This window comes from Lolium rigidum, chromosome 2 (assembly GCF_022539505.1).
Source record: "Lolium rigidum isolate FL_2022 chromosome 2, APGP_CSIRO_Lrig_0.1, whole genome shotgun sequence".
NCBI lineage: Eukaryota > Viridiplantae > Streptophyta > Magnoliopsida > Poales > Poaceae > Lolium > Lolium rigidum.
The window spans coordinates 48,256,181-48,279,792 of NC_061509.1; the positions used below are offsets into that span (position 1 = coordinate 48,256,181).

The window sequence follows — 23,612 nt, forward strand, 5'->3', positions numbered from 1 at the left end:
AAGGTCCTTGACCAGATTCCGTTCCACACGTTTGACACTCAAGTAAAGCTGATCCATTCTTGTTGCATTCTTCACAACTGGATCGTAGGTTGGGGCGAGGATGAGTTCTTCGAAGAGGTTGTCACTTTTGATGAAGTAGACACCGGCCATGGTGTGGACGCAGGCGACAATGATGCCTGGAAGGTGAAGAGGCAAGAGTGAGCAGATGCAATGTGGGAAGCCAGATGCAACACAACTGTCGGGGGGAAGACCCCGGGTAGGGCAATGGACGCGGAGCGGCCGGCTGACCACTGGCCGGCTCGCGGCAAAGGCCGGCTGAGGAGCAGCCGGCTGGCGCCGTGGCCGGCTGGTCCGGAAGCCGGCTGGCTCTAGGTCCTAGTCGGCCTCGGCTACGGCCGCCAATGTCTGTAGCCGGGCCGGCTTCTACAAGCCATATCCGACCGGGGGTCTATACCTCGGACCGACTCGAGGCCGGCGAGTCTTGCACTTGGAAGGAACCGGGTTGGTGATCCGAGTTCCCAAAGTCCACGCCGACTTCATCTCCCGTAAGCGCGGGGCACCGTGGAGCAATAGTGCCACGCGCCGGACGAGCCATCATGGCTTACGACGCGCCGTACGGGCTACGGTGGCCGACGGCGACAGAGACACCTCCTCTCCATACCGCCGACACAGGGCGGCCGGATGGGACGAGCCATGACGCCTCAACGGCTCCTGACGTCACCGCCTCGGGAAGGAGCGGAAGCCGAAGCCGGCCAAGCCGGCTAGTAGACTATAGGGTCTTATGTGTAAAGTGCCGGTGCCTATATAAGCCGCACTACCCCCTCTCGTGCAGGGACGATCGATCACTTATTGCTTTCACCTACCTACGGCGCTGCCCGTGAGAGAGACCTTCGTCTCCCTTAGCCTCTCGGGGCCGGCCGGACACGGCTCTAGGAGCACCATTGTACTTGTGTGACATCTTATACACTCTAGCGAGGAGTAGAGGTTTTACCTCCACCGGAGGGCCTCGAACTCGGGTACGTCGCCGTGTCGCTCGTGCCCATACCCGCTTCCGGATACCGCCGTGAGATCTCTCGGGAGCCCCTTCGATTAGCCACCCTATGGCATATGCCGTGACGATACCACGACATTTGGCGCCCACCGTGGGGCCTTCGGCATCCTCGGCCGGTGTCTTCATCCGGACGGGCCTCACCATCACCACCGGCGAGCGAGTCGCTTCGAGGCTTGATCCGGAGATTCGGCTCCCTCGACTGCGTCGGCCGACAACGCCGGGCCGCTTCGCCGACCGGCCCTTCCCGGCCGGCGGCGGCGTCATCTCCTTCGGCGGCCACGACGTCTACGTCGCCACCGTCGCACCGCCGCGCTACCCGCGGCGGGTGCTGCGGCTGCGCCGACCCTCCTCCGCGAGCCGGCTGCGGCGCCCCGTCGGCCCCGCCGTCGTGCAAGTCATGATGGGCGGCGAGGAAGTCACCAAGAACCCGCGCACCCGCGGCCCCAACTCGGAGCGCAACGTCGACCCCAACGCCTCCGGCTCGGGCCCAAAGGCGCCACCACCACCATCCCGGCCGGAGCAAGTCCGGGCAAAGCTGAGCACCCCGCTCACCACCGGCGCCGGCACCGACGCCGCCGCCGTCGAGGCGGACACGGAGGCGCACCGCGTGCTCCTCCTCAGCGGACCGAGGAGCTGGCTGCTGCTAAGCGCCGGTGGGACATCACCCGGCGCGAGTACAACCGCGCCCACGGCCTCACCCCGGGCGGCGACAACCCCGGCCAGAGCCGGCGAGATCCGCCGCAGAGGCCGCGACCTAGGCGCCGAGATCGACCGCGACGGCGCGGACGAGCCGGCTCCATCCATGGAGCTGCCCATCTACAACACCCCCGACAAGAACATGCTCGCGGCCGAAGCCGCCGCGAGAAGAGCTGCACCGCCTCGAGGGCGAAGAGCTACGCCGCCGGACTGCGCGGGTGGCTGATTTGGTGAAGGCCGCCAATAGGCGGTCGAAAGACCCGAGTACGCCCGAGACCCTAGGGCTTCTCACGCTCGTGGTGCCGCGAGCAACGCCGGGGATACGGCCGAATCCGCCTCCCCGGCACCAAGCCGGCGCAACGACTCCCGCGCCACGCACGCAACCTCAAGCCGGCCGAGCCACCAACCGGGCGGCGGCGGCAGCCGCGGCCGGGCCCCACCAGCGGGAACCGGGAGCAAGACTCCGAGCCTCGTCGCCCACATCGGCCGGCTCCGGAAGCCGGCGGCGCTCGCCCGGCCGGCCCGCTCCCGGCGGGCCCGCGCATCGAGCCCGCCGACGCCGGAGACCGCCTCGACCGGGCCGATCGAATCCCGCATCGCGGAAGAGGAGGCGCCGGTTTGCCCCAAGTGCTTCGGGCCCCGCATCGCCAACGAGCCCGTGCTCGACGGCTTCCAGCTCCCCCGCGACACGCCCAAGTACGACGGCACCGCCAAGCCGGAGGATTGGCTGCTGGACTACTCCACCGCAGTCGGCATCTCTCGGGGCAACAAGCGGCCGGGCTGTGCGCTACTCCCCCTCATGCTGCTCGGCTCCGCCCGCACATGGCTCAACAACCTGCCGGCCCGGCAGCATAAACGGCTGGGCCGGACTTCGAGGCCGCCTTCATCGGCAACTTCCACCGGCACCTATCGCCGGCCGGGTCGCCCTCAACGGCTTGAAATGTGCAAGCGGGGCCCGGACGAGACGGATCGCGCGTACACAGCGCGCCGGTGCGAGATGCGCAACTCTTGCGAGGGCGTGCACGAGATGCAAGCCATCGGCTTCTTCATGGGAGGCTGCCGGCCCAACACCATGCCGTGGCACAAGCTACGCCGCGGCGAGCCCAAGACGATGGCCGCCTTGATGGCCATCGCCGACAAGTACGCGCTGGCAGAGGAAGCCGGCAAGGCGCCGGCTGACGTTTCACCGGCCCCAACAAGACGGGACAACAACAAGCCGGCTGAGCACAAGCCGGCCGAGGGCGGCTCGCATGGAAGCCGGCGGGACAACTACCGCGGCAAGCGTCACAGCGACCAGCCGGACCGCCGGTACGGTTCCGCCCATGTGGCAGCCGTGTCGGACAACGCGGCAGGCGGCAGCCGCCGCCAAAGCAAGCGGACCGGCAATGGAAGCCGAAGTACACCTTCGAGCGGATGCTCGACTCGCCGTGCAAGTACCACGGCGGCAAGAACCCCTCCAACCACACCACCCGCGACCGCCACTTCATGAAGCGGGCCGACAAGCGGCGAACCCCTCCCCCTCCACCGCCGCCTCCTCCGGCCGGCGGGCCGGGTGGTCAAGGCGGCGCAGAGAACGCCAACCTCGAGCACCACGAGGCTAACCAAGTGCACCATGGCCGATATCCGGCCGAAGATGCTACCTACATCATCTTCACCTCCGGAGCCCGAGGACAAGACGAGCCGGCAGAGCCGTTCCCTCGAGGTCAACGCGGTCATACCGCCGGTCCCCCGAGTACCTAAAGCCGGTCAGAGCAGGCCATCACATTCGATCGCCGCGACACACCGGCTGTCCTGCCAAAGCCGGGCAGCTACGCCATGGTCCTCGACCCCACCATCGGCACGACTCGGCGCAGCGTGCGATTTTCGCGCGTCCTCATCGACGGCGGCGGCGGCATCAACATCCTCTACCGCGACACCGCCCGCAAGCTGGGCATCCAGGAGGCCGAGCTGCGCCCCACCCCCACCGTCTTCCATGGCATCGTGCCAGGCCACTGCTGCCAGCCGATCGGCCGGATCACGGCGGAGGTGATGTTCGGGAAGCCGGACCACTTCCGCACCGAGAGAATCGAGTTCGAGGTGGTGGACCTCGTGAGTCCCTACCACGCGCTCCTGGGCAGGCCGGCCACGACCAAGTTCATGGCGGTGCCCCACTATGGGTACCTGAAGATGAAGCTGCCTGGCCCAAGGGGGTCATCACCATAGCCGGCGACTATCGCCGCTCCATGGACTGCGCCACGCGAGCTCCAAGATGGCCCGGACGCCGGTCATCGCCACCGAGAAGCGACTCATCCACGACGCCGTTGCCCTCGCCAAGGCCGCGCGGACGGACATGCCGGGCCGGAGGCAACCCGGGCTGGGACGACTCACTTCCAGCCGGCCGACAACACCAAGAAGATCCTGCTGGACCCGGCGCAGCCGGCAAGTACGTCACCATTGGCGCCGGCTTGAGCAAGAAATAGGAAAGCGAGCTCACCGGCTTCCTCCGTGAGAATCGGGACATCTTTGCATGGACTCCAAGAGACATGCCGGGTGTGCCGAGGGAGTTGGCTGAGCACCACCTCCACGTCCGGCTCGACGCCAAGCCGGTGAAGCAGCCTCTCGGGCGCTTCGCCGAAGAACGAAGGAAGGCCATCGGTGAAGAAATCGCCGGCTCCTAGCTGCCGGCTTCATCATGGAAGTACTGCACCCGGACTGGTTGGCGAACCCGGTCCTGGTCTTGAAGAAGAACGGCTCTCGGCGCATGTGTATCGATTACACCAGCTCGAACAAGGCGTGCCCGAAGGACCCCTTCCCCTGCCGCGCATAGATCAAGTCATAGACTCGACTCGCCGGTCGTGAATTGTTGTCTTTTCTAGATGCCTATTCGAGGCTACCACCGGATTCCTTTGAATCCGGATGATCAAATAAAGACTTCGTTCATTACCCCGTACGGGGCTTGCTGCTACACGACTATGCCGTTCGGCTTGAAGAATGCGAGCGCCACCTACCAAAGGTGCATGCAAAAGTGTTTGCGGGATCAAATCGGCGAAATGTTCACGCATATGTGGATGATGTCGTTGTAAAAACCAAGGAGATGCCTACCCTCCTTGATGACCCGAGAGAAACCTTCACCAATCCGCGAAGATTCCGGATGAAGCTCAACCCGGCCAAGTGCACATTCGGCGTGCCGGCCGGCCAACTCTGGGCTACCTCGTCTCTCGGCGAGGAATCGAAGCCAACCCGGAGAAGATCGGTGCCATTGAAAAGATGGAGCTGCCGCGGTGCCTCAAGGACGTCCGAAGTTCACGCGGCTGCCGGCTTCCTTGAGCCGCTTCGTCGGCCGGCCGGGGAGAAGGCACCGCCCTCGTACCAATTGATGAAGAAGGCGGACAAGTTCGTCTGGTCACCGCGAGCGGATGAAGCCTTCCGTGACTTAAAGCGCGTGCTTGTCAACCGCGCCAATCCTTGCAACGCCGGGTTCAATGGAGCCGATGCTTGTTGTACATCGCAGCCACCAACCGAGTGGTTAGCGTTGTCCTGGTGGTGGAGCGCAAAGAAGCCGAAAACGGAGAGCGGCGGTCCGGCGCCCGGTATACTACCTCAGCGAAGTGCTCTCCCAATCGAAGCAAAACTACCCCCACTACCAGAAGGTCACCTACGGTGTCTACATGGCAGCCAAGAAGCTCAAGCATTACTTCCAAGAACATCCCATCCGGGTGGTTGCCACGAGCGCCTGCGGCGGAAATCATCGGCAGCAAGGATGCCAACGGCCGAGTTGCCAAGTGGGCCCCGGAGCTAGCCGCCCACACCATCCTCTACGAGCCACGCACATCCATCAAGTCGCAGATCCTCGCGGACTTCTTCGTCGGCCGGGCTGAGATGCGATACACTGCCGCTCGTGCCGGATTCCACACATTGGAAGATGCACTTCGACGGCTCGAAGATGCGCAACGGCTTGGGAGCCGGCATCGTCATCACCTCTCCCAAGGGAGACCGGGCTGGACTACGTCCTGCGGATCCACTTCGCCGCATCCAACAATGTGGCGGAGTATGAGCGCTCATACATGGGCTGAAGCTGGCCAAGGAGATTGGCGTGCGTCGCATACTTTGCTTCGGCGACTCCGACTTGGTTATATAGCAAGCATCCGGCGGCGGGACGCGAAGGACGCCAACATGGCCTCATACCGCTTCCATGTCCGGCAGCTATCCGGCTTCTTCGACGGCTGCGAATTCCACCATGTGCCACGAGCAAACAACGAGGCGGCTGACGCCTTGTCCAAGATTGGCTCAACCCGGCAAGCCATTCCGCCGGGCATCGCCTTGGCGGTTATCAAGAAGCCGTCCATCATACGCGTCACCGGACTCGGATTCAATATTCGTGCCGGCTGACCCGGGGGCTGCTCGGCCGAACCCGAGGGCTTCATCGCCCAAGTCGGGGGCTAACAAGCCGAACCCGCCGGCTACCATGCCGAACCCGGGGACTTCTCGGTCCAACCCGGGGGCTTCATCGCCACACTCGGGGGCTAGCAAGCCGAACCCGCCGGCTAGCAAGCCGAACCCGGCGACCATGCAGTCGAAGCCGGAAGCTCCCACGCGGGAGACCCCGTTGGTCAGCGTATTCGAGATAAGATGCGTACCTTCATGGGCACAAGAATTCCTCTCCTACCTCACCGACGGTGTGCTTGCCCGATGACAAAGTCCGGGCCGGGCGGATTGAGAGAAGGCCCAAGGCCTATACAATCATCAACCACGAGCCGTACAAACGCAGCGTAAGTGGGGTGCTCCGACGGTGCGTCGAGCCGGGCTGAAGGGATTGAACTCCTAAGGGAAATCCACCGGGGTGAGTGCGGCCACCACGCCTCCTCCCGAGCCATAGTGGCCAAAGCCTTCCGGCACGGTTTTTGCGGCCGATCGCGCTCGGAGACGCGAAGAGCCGGTGAAGAAGTGTAACGGCTGCCAACGCTTCGCAAAGCAAAGGAACACGCCGGCTTCCGCCTTGAAGACCATCCCCATTACCTGGCCATTTGCCGTATGGGGCTTGGATATGGTGGGCCCATTCAAAACAGCCCGAGGCGGCATGACTCATCTCTTGGTGATGATTGACAAGTTCACTAAGTGGATCGAAGCCAAGCCAATCAAGAAGCTGGACGGCTCCACAGCCGTCACATTCCTCAAGGAGATAATCGTGAGATATGGCTACCCGCATAGCATCATCACCGACAATGGCAGCAACTTCGCCGAGGGCATCTTCAAACGCTATTGCGGGGAGATGGGGATCCGGATGGACCTATCGTCCGTGGCGCACCCGGAGACCAATGGCCAAGTGGAGAAGGCTAATGGCTTGATCCTAGCCGGCATCCGGCCCCGGCTGGTGGAGCCGCTTGAGCGCTCAGCCTGGCTGCTGGATTGAAGAGCTGCCCGGTGTGCTCGTGGAGCCTGCGCACGACGCCAAACCGCTCGGTCGGGTTCACACCCTTCTTCCTCGTATACGGGGCCTAAGCCGTCCTGCCGACTGATATCGATCACGACGCGCCAAGAATCAAGCTCTACACGGAGGCTGAAGCCAAAGAAGCTCGCGAAGATGGAGTCGACCTGGTTGAAGAGGTCCGGCTGATGGCCGAGTCCGGGTCAACCGTGTATCAGCAAAGCCTCCGTCGCTACCACGGCCGGAAGGTTAAGACCTTAGTATTCCGAGAAGGAGACCTAGTGCTCCGGCTGATCCAACGGACAGCCGGACAGACATAAACTAGCATCCCCATGGGAGGGTCCCTTCATCGTGAGCAAGGCGGTAGGCAATGATTCCTACTATCTCATAGATGCCCAAGAGGCTAAGAAAAACAAGCCGGACAAGGCTGACGAGGAGACTAAACGTCCCTGGAATGTCGAGGTTACTCCGCCCATTTTACACATGAGAGCAGGAATGTATGTATCCCTTGTATCCCTATTGTAAGTTATGAAAAAGCTTGCGCCAAGAGCGCCGTTTCCGACAAGTTTTCCGCGTACTTTACCTTCGTTTCGCCAATTGGCTTGAACCCTCTCACGCGGTCGGCTCGGTAACGTGACCCGGTTTCCGACGGCCGGCTTCCGATCCGGCTACGGACCGCAACCCGGCTGTCCGGCTGGCGGGAGTAAGGCCTAGGGAGCCGGCACGCGAAAAACGACTAAGGGAAAGAGTAAAAGCGAGTTGACTTGCAACTTTTCATAAAAGTGCCGGATTGACGAATTCAGCTCGTTCGGTCGAAATACTTGTCGGCCTCACCCAGCGGCCCGCTCTTGATCCGGCGACGGATCGCAAGTCGGACGTACGACCGGCAAGGGCACAGCCAAAGAGTGGGGCGGATGGGAAAAAGCGAACGAGTCGAAAGAAAGCAACTCGGCACACAAATGATTAACAAACGCATTAAAGTGTGCCTTAATAAAAGGATAATTATATTGTCTTACATATGCACCCGGCATCCCGGGGATTTGATAAATTGTCTTGGCAAAAGCAACAATCGAAAGACGAGTAAACTAAGCGCCGATCGGAGGAGCATCGGTGGAGCCGGCTGCCGGGTCGTCCTCGAGCACGTCCTCCGCCTCCTCATCCTCCATCTCGTACTCCCCATCGGATGGAGGAGGGTTCGGATCCGCGACGAAGAGGGCCTTGTCGACGAACTCGGCGATGGTGCTGGCTCGAGCAAGGCGGGCGGCCTTGAGATCGGCTGGGAGCTTGTCCTCCACGCCGGCTCGCCGGAACTCAAGCTGCCCCGGGTCCACCTCGTTGTACCGAGGAGAGGACGAAGGACAGCGCCATGTCGGCACCGGCGCGCGTGGCCGACTCCTTCCGGTCGAGGAAACGGTCCGGCGCCTGCTCCATCGCGGAGATGAGGCCGGAGATATCTTGCGGCGCCGCTTCTTCGAGGCCACGGCATGGGCACCGGCTCTTCGGCCGCCTTCCGAAGTTCCCAGCCGAGCTTGGTGATGGGCTCGATGCGGGCAGCCATGGACGCCGAGGTGATCCTCCATGCTTCGAAGTACTCCGAGCTGCCCTCGCCGGTCGCCCGCCTCCGGGATTCGCGCTCAACGCCAACGGCTGCCAAGGCCGCATCCTGCGTTTCGGGAAGGCCGCTGCGGAAGAAGCATGTCGAAACCACCAAAAGCCGAAATAAGCTGAAAAATGCAAATTTTCGAAGTCCTAAAGTAAGGATCGGCGGCAGCCGGCGACGAACCGAGCCGCCCCCGGCCCGAAGATGGAGATTTCGAAGGAGCAAAGCAAAAGCCAGCGGCGGCCGGCACGAGCCGACTGCGCCCCGCGACCGAAGATGGAGATAGCGAAAAAGACAAGTTTCGATGCCGGCTACCAACCTAAGCCGGCAGCCGACAGCCGAAAGCCGGCAAAGGGAAGGAAACATAAAGGCACTCACCCGACAGGCCGCGATCAAGCGCGCCAATCCCCTCCGTCCAGCGCTTGGCGGTGGCCGTCAGTTCCGTGGATTTGGTGGTGACTTCCTCCTGAAGCGCAAGCCGTTGCCTCTCCACCTCGTCCAGCCGCTTGCTCAGCTCCGCCAGCTTCTCCTCCCCGTCCTTCTTGAGGGCGGCAAGCTCCTTAAGGTGGTTAGCCTCAAGCCGGCGCGGCCGCTCGACTCCCCATCGGCCACCTGCGGCTTGGCGGCCGCAGCCCGGTTCGCCTCCTCGCTCGTGACGCGCGAGCGCGGACAACTCGGAGGTCCGACTCCAGCTGTGGGACCCGGGCGGCCTCAGCTGCAAACCGGCAAAAACAAGCCGTCAGTACGAAAGAAACGACAGCCAACAAAAAATAAAACATCAAGTCGAAAGAAGCATAGAACTTACCCTTGACGGCTTCCAGCTCGCGAGCCAAACCGGCCCGATCCAGCTTGGCCTTGTGGTAGTGGGTCACAGCGCGGTTGTACAGAGCGGTGCGCCGATCCGCCACAGCCTAGGGAAAAGAGAAAAGTCAGTATGCCAGGCGAAACCCGGACCGGCTCCAAGCAGCCGGCCCATGCCTCGAAGGGCTACCAGGATGATAACCAAATCAAAAAACAGTCAAAGCTTACCTTGCTGGCTTCCTCCACCTTGGCGACGTTAGCCGCGGCCTCGGTTGCCCTGGCCTTGAGATTGGCCTGCGAGGCGGAGAAGAACATCTCCACCGATGCTTGGCCGGGGTTCCCCTCCCGGCTGGTCACCTCGTAGGAGTCGGCGCGGAGCCACGCCCTGTTCCATGGTGGCAGCCGAGCCGAGGGCTGGAGTCGGAGGCGGACGGCACTTGAAGAAGAAGTGCGCCCTTGGCCACGTGCGAGGCCTTGCGGTGATGCCGATGAGGTTCCCGTCCTCACCGGCGCACGCGAGTCGGCGCCCTCCGTGCGCGCCGGCTCGTCTCTCGCCGGCTCTGCCGGGCCGGCTCCTCCGTCGTCGGCTGCGGTGGCGGCGTCGCTTCGGCGCGGCGGATGGCCCGGCCGGCCCGGTCGCCTCCGGCGCACAGGGCGCCCCTCCGGACTCCCGTCCGGCTCCACCACGGTGGGCCCGGCGCCGGCTCCGGCCACGGGCGGCACAGCCACTGCCGGCGCCGGTTCCGGAGCAGCCCTGCCGGCTCCGACTCCGGCTCGAAGGCGGCATCCCCGAGCCAGCCCCGGCAGGGCGGGCCCGGAGGACGAGTCCGGCCCGGGAACATGTCGTCCGGCGTCGCACGGCGAGTCGGCTCAACCCGCGTGCCGCGAGCGGCGGCCGAGGCCGGCGGCACGGCAAAGGAAGGCGCCCCTGTGGCGGGCGGCGGCGGTGTAGGTGCGCGCGAGGAAGGCTGCGGCGTGCGCTCCCTCCTCACGGCGGGGAAGCGGCGACGTAACGCGCGGAGCTTGCCGGGAGCCGCCGCCCTGGGCAAACTTGATAGGGGCCCTAGCCGGATAAAACAGAGAGATAATAAGCATAAAAGTAAGGAAAGAAAAGGAATCAAACAAGAAAAAGGAGAGAAAGAGCTCACCCGGCCTGCTCCGGGACCATCTTCGGCTGCTGCCGGCGCAGTTTCTTCGCCTTCGCCTCCAAGGCGGCGGTGGAGCCGGCTCGCTTCGTGCCCTTGGGCGCCGAAGTCGTCGTGGTGCTTGGCGGCCTCGTACGCAGAGGCACGGCGGGGATGGGTCCCGTGCCGGGACGTCGCCGGCTCCTCCTCCTCCTCTTGTTGCTCTGAGTGAAGGGGCGGATTGTGCTCCCCCCGGCCGCCTAGATCGGGCGCCTGCGGCGGGTCGTCGTCGCCGGCATGTTCGCCGGCTTGGTCGGCCGGATCGACGTAATCCGGCGTCCACCTCTTCGTCGCCAGGTCGCCGTCCTCGGCGTTCTGGCGCTCAAAAAGCTAGAAAGACAGAAAAAACATGAACATATGACAAGCCGGAAGACGGCAGAAGAAAAAGGAAGTCGGCCTCGCCGCCGCAAGCCGGAAAATGGCAAAGACATGAGACTTACCCGCGCCGGCGGATGCTCCCTGTCGCAAGGCACCAGTCCGTAGCTCCAGCTCTCCGTTAGGTTCGCCTTGGTGATGTGATTCACCCGGCTGGCCACCTGGGCCTTGTTGAGCGGCGCCTTGGACGTACGGTTCGGATCGAACCGGCCGGACATGTGCCCGATCTTGTGGGAGCGCATCTGGAGCGGCAGCACCCGGCGCTCGGCGATGGTGCAGAGGAGATCCTCGGCGGTCGGCCCGCCATCGGTGGCTGTCGCCAGGAAGTCCCACGGCAGGTTCACCTCGGCGTTCGGATCCGTCGAGCGGGTGTTGTGGCTCCGGTTGATCCGGCCGGCCGGAGGAGCCGGGTTGAACTCCGGCAAGTTGATCCGGTCGACGAGCGCCCCGTCGTTGCGCACGTAGAAGAATGACATCGCCGGTTCTTCACCGAGTCAACGGTGGGGATTTTGGGGAAAGGCGTACCGGGCCGAGTGTAGATCGAGGCGGCGCCGCGGGCCCGCGGCGGTCTTCGGTGGTGCGGGCCTTCAAGTAAAAGAGCCGGCTCCGGAAGTCGATGTCGGGCCACAAGCCGGCGTAGGCCTCCATGAACGCTACGAAGCAGCTCAAGAGGACGCACGCGTTGGCCGGCGAGTGGTGCGGGCGAAGGCCGAAGTGGTCAAGGAACCGCCGGAAGAACGTTGAAGCCGGCGAGGCCCGGCCCGCGATCGAGGTGCGCGCCGAAAACGACGCGCTCGCCGGGCTCCGGCTTGGGCTCCAACTCCCCACCGGGCGCCCGCGTGATCACCGACTGCGGGATCCGCCGGAGGCGCACCGAGCGATCGATGTCGTCCTCCCGCATGTAGGAGCCCCTCCAAGATCCGGCTGGGGGACGCCATTGACGAGGTCGAGGAAGAAGATGACCAGGAGAGGCGGAACGGCGAGGAGGAGCCTTGCGACCGCGGCGGCGACAACGGCGGCTGAGGACGCTCCGTCGAGACGCGCGGCCCCGTGGCGCCGGACTGAAGAAGTGGCGGCGGCGGATCGGTGGAGATTCGCCCGCCGGAGTTCGCCAGCGGGAGGTGTTCGCCGGAGCAACAGCGAGCTCGAGAGCGCGGAGAGCGATGGAGGCAGGAGCGCGAGGAAGAAGAAGTGAGCAAGTGCCGCCTCGGTACCCTCCCCCGCGGCATTTATAGCCGACCGCGGCGGGCGGTTGGCCTCCACGTGGCGATCGTGGCCACGCCGCCCGGATCTTCGCGCATTAACGTCGCCCACGACCGCTACCGTTACTAGAAACTGCCACACCACGTCGCCCACTACCGCACCGGATCCGGAGGGACATTGATGTGACCAGACGAACCGACCGCCAGGCCAGGCGTCAGACCGGTCAAGTCGGGCGCAGGACCCGAGGCGGCGGAGACTCCGGCGCGCAGCAAGCCGGAGCCGGACAAAAAGTTCCACTCGAACTGAAATTCATCAGCAAGGCGGAGGCGCCATCAGATCTTGCGAGAAAGCAAAAATTATATAAGTGTAAAAAGCGGCCGGCTGGGAGCAGCCGGCAGGCACGAGCCGGATGAGGGCGCAGCCGGCTGAAAGGAAATCCTCAGTCGGCCCCTCCAAGTGCCGTCAAATATATTCAAGAAGCCAGGAAAACCTGCCTAGGTCCTTCTAAACGCAGGACCTTGCCAGCTTCGGGGGCTAATGTCGGGGGAAGACCCCGGGTAGGGCAATGGACGCGGAGCGGCCGGCTGACCAACGGCCGGCTCGCGGCAAAGGCCGGCGCGAGAGCGGCCGGGTGGCGCCGTGGCCGGCTGGTCCGAAGCCGGCTGGCTCTAGGTCCTAGTCGGCCCGGCTACGGCCGCCAATGCTGTAGGCTGGGCCGGCTTCTACAAGCCATATCCGGCCGGGGTCTATACCTCGGACCGACTCGAGGCTGGCGAGTCTTGCCTTGGAAGGAACCGGGTTGGTGATCCGAGTTCCCAAAGTCCACGCCGACTTCATCTCCCGTAAAGCGCGGGGCACTTCGTGGAGCAATAGTGCCACGCGCCGGACAGAGCCATCATGGCTTACGACGCGCCGTACGGGCTACGGTGGGCGACGGCGACAGAGACACCTCCTCTCCCATACCGCCGACACTGGGCAGCCGGATGGGACAGGCCACGATGCCTCAACGGCTCCTGATGTCATCGCCTCGGGAAGGAGCGGAAGCCGAAGCCGGCCAAGCCGGCTAGTAGACTATAGGGTCTTATGTGTAAAGTGCCGGTGCCTATATAAGCCGCACTACCCCTCTAGTGCGGGGACGATCGATCACTTATTGCTTTCACCTACCTACAGCGTTGCCCTGTGAGAGAGACCTTCGTCTCCCTTAGCCTCTCAGGGCCAGCCGGACACAGCTCTAGGAGCACCATTGTACTGTGTGACATCTTATACACTCTAGCAGGAGTAGAGGTTTTACCTCCACCGGAGGGCCTCGAACCTGGGTACGTCGCCGTGTCGCTCGTGCCCATACCCGCTTCCGGATACCGCCGTGAGATCTCTCAGGAGCCCCTTCGATTAGCCACCCTATGGCATATGCCGTGACGATACCACGACAACAACCATCTGAGAAGAAGTGAAGAAGAAGATGTGAAGAAGAAGTGAAGAAGAAGAAGAAGAACCCCCTATGATCCCTTCGATCCCTGTATGTTGAACGACCCCGTTATGATAAACTGTCATTCGTAGTAGCTAGGGAGCATCGCGTTATGAACTACCATTCGTACTAGCTATGGTTGATTTTGTGAACTACTAGCTTCGTAAGTTTACAACTGTCATGAACTGTGATTTCTGTGTGATGGGAGGTGATAGCATGGTAAGGCTACCCGTTGTAGAGAAGAGATAACCTTAGGCATGTCTGGATGGTACCAAACAGGCCTAATCTCATCTCCATCGAGATTTTGGGTTGGCTGCAGGCAAACAAATAGAAAGGCCTTTTCGGTCCAGCCAATGCAGCCCGACCTATAAAACCATGGACGCGAAAGTGTGCTTGCACCACTGCGCTAGTGAGCCAGGAATCGGGCACAGGCTACCAAACGCGCCCTAAGTCCTTATCCGCATGCAAGATGGGCGCAGACAGACCAGCTGTGTTATGCTCGACAGGATATTCTTGCAGCGACGAGAAGGAGCGACAGGTCAGGAATGACAGGAGTATAGTATGACCAGGATTGGATCTAGACGAGGCAGGCCAACTAATTAAATTAGGATAATTAGTAATTAAGGCAAAATATGAGAGTGCCCTTTTAAGATTGGGGAAGGGGCGTAATAATGTTGTAAAAGCAGTTCACGGTTTACTAGTAGTTTGTTTGAGATTTTTGTTTTGTTTTCTTTCTCTTCTATTATTTGATGGCATACTTGCTAGTACTTTGTCTAGGAGCATTTGATCTCAAAACTGAATACAACAGTAGTAGCTATCTGCGGGCGCCAGTTGTTCCTGCCCTCTGCATCGCAGAGATGCATATGGACTTTACTTATAGTTTCAGCAACATGGAAAAGTCACAATATATGGATATTAGGTGCAACTGGTTGAAGACGGTTGCTCGGGATGTATACCTCCAGTGCAACTAGCAGTTTGATGCAGAATCACTCTATGTTATCCTTTCTTTTTAGATGGTCAATAATGCAACTCACTCTTTTGTCTAACCCCGCAAAAGAAGTGGGCGTGAATAATGCAACTCGCTCTTTTGTCAATAAAATATGAGGGTTTTCCACATATCATGATGACCGGTTAGGAGTCACTACATCGGTGACCTAAAATCAACTCTGCGGTGAGGACATGTTGCATGTTCCCAGGATTTGTTTTGACAAATCTTACCTTTTTAAGAACAATTAGAACCGCTCTTTCTCTCTCCCCCGGCTAGGGTGGAAACCCTAGCTGCCGCCACCATCTGCCTCATCATCGCCGTCTATGACCGGGAATTGATGGGTTCCCGCCTCCTCTGCTAGCCACTATGGCGGCGGGAGGGGTGTGGAGACATTGGACCTACGCTCAGCGTTGTGGAAGGGTCCCTAAATTTTGTGTTTGGTCAATCGACGTCGTAATTATGGTGACTATGGCGGCGTCGTGTAGGACAAGAATGAGGTATACCCGCCTCCTTGTCCACCTCATCGGTGGAGGAGAGTTGGGATTCGTCTGGTCGCCGCTTCCATGGAGTGGTGGATCTCGTCCAGTCTACGTCTGCTATAGGTTTGGTGTTAGAGGATTCAGATCAATTCAAGGGTTCAATGACGACGACTTCGACTTTGAGGCGCTGGTCTGTAGAGGCACGCGCACGAAGACTTCCGACTGCCATCAACAACATCAGGTCAACTCTGCTAAGGGAGCTGACGTCGACGGCTCGCTCTGAGCGGCAATAGTGGTCTCTAGGTGGTCCAAGGACCTCGATGTAATTTTTATTATATTCAGGATGATTGTAAACTCATGAAATAGATTCAGACCTTTTCCTGCAAAAAAAAAAATCAAAATCTTTCAGATGAGACCATTTTGTGAGAAAATATCCAAAAGGTAAAGAAAGCACGTGAACATTGCTGGGTATCATCTACTCAGCAAAGCCACATGGCCCACGCCGTCTCCCATTTTTTCCTCCAAAAGCAAAATGCGTTGCCACTCCCAGAAAAAGGAGCCCCCATTAATAGCGGAAGAAGATCGAGAAACGGCGACGCCATCCCGACCGTCCACGCGGTAACGGCACCATATCGGACGGCCCGGATCGCGCCACGTCGTCCCCTCCACGTCGCGCGGGCCCACCGCCCCCCTCCTGGCGTCCTGCCGTCACCTTCCTTTCCCCTCTCCCCTTTATTGCCCCCCTTCCCGAGACCCCCGACGGAAGGAAGCCAGCGCGACGCCGACGACGCCGACGACCACCGCGCGCGCGACCTAGGGTTTCGCGCATTCCGCCGCTCCCGGCCGGCTCCCTTCCCCGTCGGCCCCGAGGTACGGCCGCCTCCCCGTACCCCCCCGTCCGGTGCGTCCTCTCCGATTCGTGCTTCGCTCGCGGGCCCGCGCGGTCGTAGCTAGATCGCTGGTTGATCCTGGGTGCTGCGATCGATTTCCTGATGCCGTTTCCGATGCTCTGGTGGGGTTGGTGGTTACGGATTTGGTGCCAGCCCCCGGGATCATGCGATTGTTCGCTCGTGCTAATTTTTTGTGTGGGGGGGGAGCAGGGGGGATCGAGGACTCGAGATTGGTTATCGGGGGATGCTTATGCTTCATGGTTGCCAGTTTGGGTCTCAGTAGCCGGTGGTTTAGTAGTAATCGGTATGCTTCCCAGCGACTTTGCCTTGCTGAAATGAAGGCTTGATGGGTCGAGATGGCATCAACAAGTAGATTCGGTTGCCTTAGACATATACAAGGATAATATAGTCGTTTATCTTCGTGCTGGAGTCTGGCTGGGCACTTGTTCCTTGGCAATGTGGTAACTGATAAGTTGTTGCTTCCTGGTTGAAGTTGGGTCTGCCTTAGATTGGAGCTTGTAGACAGTAGGATAATGAAATCTGGTTTGTTTTGGATAACTAAGATTTTCCTATCATGCTATTCCAGCGGTCCTGCCCTGCTTTTAGTAGGTATTCGTCCTTTAACTATTGATCATTTCTTTTCTGTGTCCAAGGAATGCAAAGTACTCCAGTCCTATGTCAATTTACTGTGTGGGATCATTTTAATTGTGTGCTAGTGCACCTAGTTGCTCCTAGCTACGGTTCATTTCAAATTCTCCGCACTTGGTGTCCTGTATTGTGGCAGTTGGCAAACTACTGTATGTTGGTCTTTTAAATTCTGTGGGTTATAACTTGCATGGAAATCAACAGCTATACTGATGGAATAATGGAGGGATGGGTTTCATCTACTTTTTCCTTAAGAATGCACCTACTTGCTGCTAGCTACACATCATTTTACTGTCTCCATAGCCATAATTGTGTAAGCATGGCATGAAACTAATAACTTTGCTCTCATTAAGTAATTACAATCTGATCTAGCAGTATGGGATCATATTCGATTGATGCATCGGATGTGATATATTCTCAATACTGTGGACTGTATTGTGGCAATTGGCAATCTACTGCATGTTGATCTTTAATTATGTGGGTTATAACTTGCATGAAAATCAACAGCTATACTGGTGGAATATTGCGGACAAGGGTTTCATCTATTATCAGTAATGCATTACTGAAAAAATTATGATGTAATTTTATATACATGCAAAATGTAGTATAGAATACGATGAAAGATGAGCCATGAGTTGATGACTGCTCGTACTTACTCGGAAGGCGTTCGCGCGTTAGCACGCAAGCCATTTTCTCGCTTGGAATGATTTTTCATCGATTTTCATCGAGAAGTTTTTTCCTGGAAGTTTCCGGAGTCCGGTTAACACATTTTTTAGTACGAGATGCCTTGGAATCAGTCCCGTTAAGGACATGTTTTTGTTGTTCATATGTCAAGGGCTAAAGAGTAAAGAAAGAAGTGACTTCTTACTACTTATATGTCCTTGTTTATTTTGACAGGTCTGCTGAATCACGAACAATGGAGCGGTCTTCTCAGTTGAATCCACATGCCACTCCTTTCGTGCCGTCTTTTTTGCAAAAAGCTTGAAAGCAAACAAGGACCCTGAGAAGCAAGTAGATGGAACTGAAAAGAATGTGACTGCTGACAAGTCTGCTGGGTATGAGCTCCCAGACTCCCTTTCTTTTGATGACTATGCTGAAAGCCTAGGAAAGGTCAACATCTCCGCCGAGTCTTCATCAAAAGGAGAAGCTGCTGAGGCAAGTCGTGCCGATAATCATCTCGCTGCGGTGGAATCTCTCTCGCTGATGTTTCCAGATGTGTCTGCTGACTCCATTCTTGAAGTACTGAAGGCCAATGAATTTGATACAGATCTCACTATCGATATGCTTTTCGACTTGGTACGTGGGGCTCTATTATCCGTTTCATTGACTATTTATGTCGTCTCCCTATGCATGAGATTCAGTTACTAGTTTTCTGTGCAATATTTGTAGCTAGCTAAATGAAATACCATGACCCTTTTTTTTATAGCAAAGCACACCCATTGCCATATGAAGTTGAAACCATTTCTCATTGCTGACAATCTTTGTTGTTGAACTCCCCTTTCAGTGTGAAGCTGACGATAATGGTCACTCTGCTGAAGCATCAGGAAACCACCAGCAGCAGCTGCACCACCACCACCCCCCTTCATCGACATAGGCGGAGCGGGAACTCTCCAGCTACATCTGATTTCAATCCTCTTCACCATGAGACTGGATGTAGTGGAGTACAATTTCTTGCTGCTGTAAAGAATTCACTCCGAAGTGTTCGATTAGTGCCAAAGGCAACAAGTACTGTGATTTGGGGTTTTAAATTCCGGATGGATGTTTGTTGGAGCCTGCCTTATTGCGATGCGTAGTTTCACCGGTTGTACAGCTCTCTTGGGTGTAGCCGTTTAGAGTTTGGAATTGGACAACCTTGTGCCGCAGGCTGCGCTTGTTTCATGAACCTATCCGTTGCTGGAATGCTGGACATGTACTGCTTGTTCTCCTGGGATCTGATTGTGGAGACGAAATCGTTCACCTTATTTTGTTGTGATGAGGATTTACATGGGTGCAGAATCTACCTGGTTCCAGTTGGTTGTATGGAGAAATGGAATGTTTTAGCATGTTTTGAATGCCGTGTTGCGCTAATTCTAGTACAAGATTAGTACCAGCAGTTTCTTTTACTCTCTGTTTGTTTGTGAAATAGCAATATCTTTTACTGTTATGCCTTTACGAATTGAACTACCGCAATTTCTCCTGAAATAGTATCATATCAATTAGCAGTGTAGCACATTGTTTTCCAATATGATGGCCTCAGATTCCCTTGACCCTCAGGATGCAGGCGGACGCCTCCGTGGAGTCCGTTGCGTGTGCCGTCTGAGCCGCCTAAGCGAATTCGTTTGTCCGTGGATTCCGTGTAAACACATTCACCTGTCCGCTTTGTCCGCTGGACAATACGGACATGCCGCCTAAGCAAATTTATTTGCCTGCACACTAGCTAGCCTAGCGTTGTCGCAGCTTCTTTGATCAACAGCATGTGTACACTAGCTTAGCCGCTGCCCTGCACACTAGCTACATTGATCAGCAGCAGACCTATCTTATATATACACGAAATGATTCACGTAATAGACTATTGAAGTCTTCCAAATATATTCATTTTGTTGCACAGTATCCAGTAGGAAGTAGCTGACGACGACGACGTCGCCGACGACGCCCACAGGGGCTAGGCGGCGCACCGGCGGCCACCGCGCCGCCGACCAAACCCTAATAGAGGGTTTTTAGTATTAGTTTAAATTTAAAAGCCCATATAGGGGCTTCTTTTGTTAGTTATTTGCCCAAAATAGGGCTATGTATAAATTTGCCCAAAATAGGGCATATGTTTTAATCAAATTTCGTTTAAATTTGCTTTTTTCCTTTTATTTTCGTGTTTCCGGATTATGCGATGCGTCCGCGCGTTGGGCGCAGCGCGCGATCCAAACGGACACGCGGACGCGGGCCGCTGTCCGCGTGTCCGGCCGGCGACCCAAACGGCCCAAAACGGACGGCCCAGCGCGTCCGTTTGGGTCGCGCGGTTGGAGATGCCCTTATAGCCTCATGGACGAGGTGGAAGGGCTGGACGGCCTTGATCGTCGTCTTCGCCGTCGAGGTTGATCGCTATCCCATTCCTCACAGCTTCGTTGTAGGCCGCAAAGCTTGTCATCCACTTATTGTTGTTCTTGAGCAGGTCCCAGCAATGGACCATATGGTAGCCTTTCTTATGCGTCGCCCTGAACTTCTCCAATACGCGGGATACCTACAATCATAGCCGCCAATGATGTACATACAATGATGCAAATAGTGTAGAATGATGTGTTATAGATAAAAACACTGGTACCTAAGCACATAGTCACACAAGTTCAAAAAAAACATGCCTAGCATACACTGACTGTTGTAGCATCAGACTCGGAGTGCACCACATTGATTGCAGGTTACGCAGGAAATACTTCACAATTACCAAATGTTTACTACGATCTCTGAACGATATCTTGTGCAAAATGGCAGAAAATGTACGAGCTGAAAGAGCAGACTTCAGTCTTAAAAATTATATTGTACAATGACTACATTACATTCAGAATGTACAGTTTCAGAATTTGATACAATTCTATTTACTTGTGAAAGATGCCGAGATAAGACAAAGCACACATACAGATACATGTCCCATGAAAAAATGGATCAAACAAACTGACGATGGATTCAACTTAGTTAATCCACGACACAGAAAAGGAGTAGAACATCAGAGAGTATTGCACCATGATGCCACACTACTGTTATCGCATTTTCAGATTTGCCATCAGAGAGTATTGATTTAAAATTAGAAGATCATGGCACTGTCAAATCAGTCATGTGACACTGGTGAAACTAATTATTATTTGCATCAGGGAGAACTGATTCTAAATTAGAAGATCATGGCACAATCAAAACAGTCCTGTGGAATGTGGCACTGGTGAAACTAATTATAAAGATGAAACCCCTGCAGCTAACATACATGCAGATTCAAGGAGATAACTGCAAACAAAACCTTGGCTACTGCAAAGTGCAAACAAAAGATGAAACCCCTGTGCCTGTAAAATGGGGAAGAACTCACGGACCAATTCAGACTAATCTAACCAAGTTCCACTATAGATGCTAAATCACGGATTTTTTTTTTTGCATCGATGGGGGCAAGAGAAGGATCAAAGAGTGCCCGACCTTATCCCCTTCCTCTGTTGATTCTTGTCCACCTCCTCCGACAGATTCTTCCCCTCCTCTACCGGATTCTTGTCCTCCTCACCGCCGCATCTATATTGTCTGACGATGGCGGCGGCAAGGGAGTTTGGGGCCGGGGTGGCGCAGGCCTAGAGGGGAAGGCGATGGGTAGCGACGAGCAGGGCGCTGTGTGCCGACGAGCGGCGCGCCGGCAAAGCGATGGTGGCACAGGCGTACAGGGGAAGGCGCTTGGCGGCGGCGAGCGCGGGCGTCGGCCGAGCGGTGGAGCCGCGAGCGTAGAGGGAAGGCGGTGGGTGTCGGGGAAGACCCCGGGTAGGGCAATGGACGCGGAGCAGCCGGCTGGCCAGCCGGCCGGCTCGCGGCAAAGGCCGGGCGAGGAGCAGCCGGGCTGGCGCCGTGGCCGGCTGGTCCGGAAGCCGGGCTGGCTCTAGGTCCTAGTCGGCCTGGCTACGGCCGCCAATGCTGTAGGCTGGGCCGGCTTCTACAAGCCATATCCGGCGGGGGTGCGGTACCTCGGACCGACTCGAGGCTGGCGAGTCTTGCCTTGGAAGGAACCGGGTTGGTGATCCGGGTTCCCAAAGTCCACGCTGACTTCATCTTCCGTAAAGCGCGGGGCACGCGTGGAGCAATAGTGCCACGCGCCGGACAGGCCATCATGGCTTACGACGCGCCGTACGAGGCTACGGTGGGCGACGGCGACATGGACACTTCCTCTCCATACCGGCCGACCAAGGCAGCCGGATGGGACAGAGCCATGACGCCTCAACGGCTCCTGACGTCACCGCCTCGGGAAGGAGCGGAAGCCGAGCCGGCCAAGCCGGCTAGTAGACTATAGGGTCTTATATGTAAAGTGCCGGTGCCTATATAAGCCGCACTACCCCTCTCGTGCGAGAGAGGATCGATCACTTATTGCTTTCACCTACCTACGAGCGCTGCCACCGTGAGAGAGACCATCGTCTCCCTTAGCCTCTCGGGGGCCGGCGGGACACAGCTCTAGGAGCACCATTGTCTTGTGTGATTACCATATACACTCATAGCAGGAGTAGAGGTTTTACCTCCATCGGAGGGCCTCGAACACTGGGTACGTCGCCGTGTCGCTCGTGCCCATACCCGCTTCCGGATACCGCCGTGAGATCTCTCGGGGAGCCCCTTCGATTAGCCACCCTATGGCATATGCCGTGACGATACCACGACATTTGGCGCCCACCGTGGGGCCTTCGGCATCCTCGGCCGGTGTCTTCATCCGGACGGGCCTCGACCATCACCGCCGGCGAGCGAGTCGCTTCGGGCTTGATGCTGGAGATTCGGCTCCCTCGGCTGCGTCGGCGACTGCGGCTGGGCTGCTTCGCCGACCGGCCCTTCCCGGCCGGCGGCGGCGTCATCTCCTTCGGCGGCCACGACGTCTACGTCGCCACCGTCGCACCGCCGCGCTACCCGCGGCGGGTGTTGCGCTGCGCCAGCCCTCCTCCGCGAGCCGGCGGCGGCGCTCCCGCCGGCCCCGCCGTCGTGCAAGTCATGATGGGCTGGCGAGGAAGTCACCAAGAACCCGCGCACCCGCGGCCCCAACCTGGAGCGCAACGTTGACCCCAACGCCTCCGGCTCGGGCCCAAAGGCGCCACCACCACCGTCCCGGCTGGAGCAAGTCCGGGCAAAGCTGAGCACCCCGCTCACCACCGGCGCCGGCACCGGCGCCGCCGCCGTCGAGCCGGACACGGAGGCGCACCGCGTGCTCCTCCTCAAGCGGAGCCGAGGAGCTGGCTGCTGCTAAGCGCCGGTGGGACATCACCCGGCGCGAGTACAACCACGCCCACGGCCTCACCCCGGGCGGCGACAACCCCGGTCGAGCCGGCCGAGATCCGCCGCGAGGCCGCGACCTAGGCGCCGAGATCGACCGCGACGGCGCGGACGAGCCGGCTCCATCCATGGAGCTGCCCATCTACAACACCCCCGACAAGAACATGCTCGCGGCCGAAGCCGCCGCGGAAGAGCTGCACCGCCTCGAAGGCGAAGAGCTACGCCGCCGGGCTGCGCGGGTGGCTGATTTGGTGAAGGGCTGCCAACGGGCGGTCGAAAGACCCAGGTACGCCGAGACCCTAGGGCTCCTCACGCTCGTGGTGCCGCGAGCAATGCCGAGGACACGGCCGAATCCGCCTCCCCGGCACCAAGCCGGCGCAGCGACTCCCGCGCCACGCGCGCAACCCCGAGCCGGCCAAGCCACCAACCGGGCGGCGGCGGCGGCCGCGGCCGGGCCCACCGAGCGGGAACCGGGACCAAGACTCGAGCCTCGTCGCCCACATCGGCCGGCTCCGGAAGCCGGCGGCGCTCGCCGGCCGGCCCACTCCCGGCCGGGCCCGCGCATCGAGCACTGCCGACGCCGGAGATCGCCTCGACCGGCTGATCGAATCCCGCATCGCGGAAGAGGAGGCGCCGGCTTGCCCCAGAGTGCTTCGGGCCCCGCATCGCCAACGAGCCCGTGCTCGACGGTTTCCAGCTCCCCGCGACACGCCCAAGTACGACGGCACCGCCAAGCCGGAGGGCCGGCTCGCTGGACTACTCCACCGCGGTCGGCATCTCTCGGGGCAACAAGCGCGCGGGCTGTGCGCTACTCCCCCTCATGCTTGCTCGGCTCCGCCCGCACATGGCTCAATAACCTGCGGCCGGCCGGCA

The 23,612-nt window shown here is 58.9% G+C and overlaps 1 pseudogene; it reads left to right on the forward strand.

The window, feature by feature from the left end:
* Positions 1–17,682: 17,682 nt before the first annotated feature.
* On the forward strand, positions 17,683–18,765 carry LOC124686380 (annotated as a pseudogene).
* Positions 18,766–23,612: the final 4,847 nt, after the last annotated feature.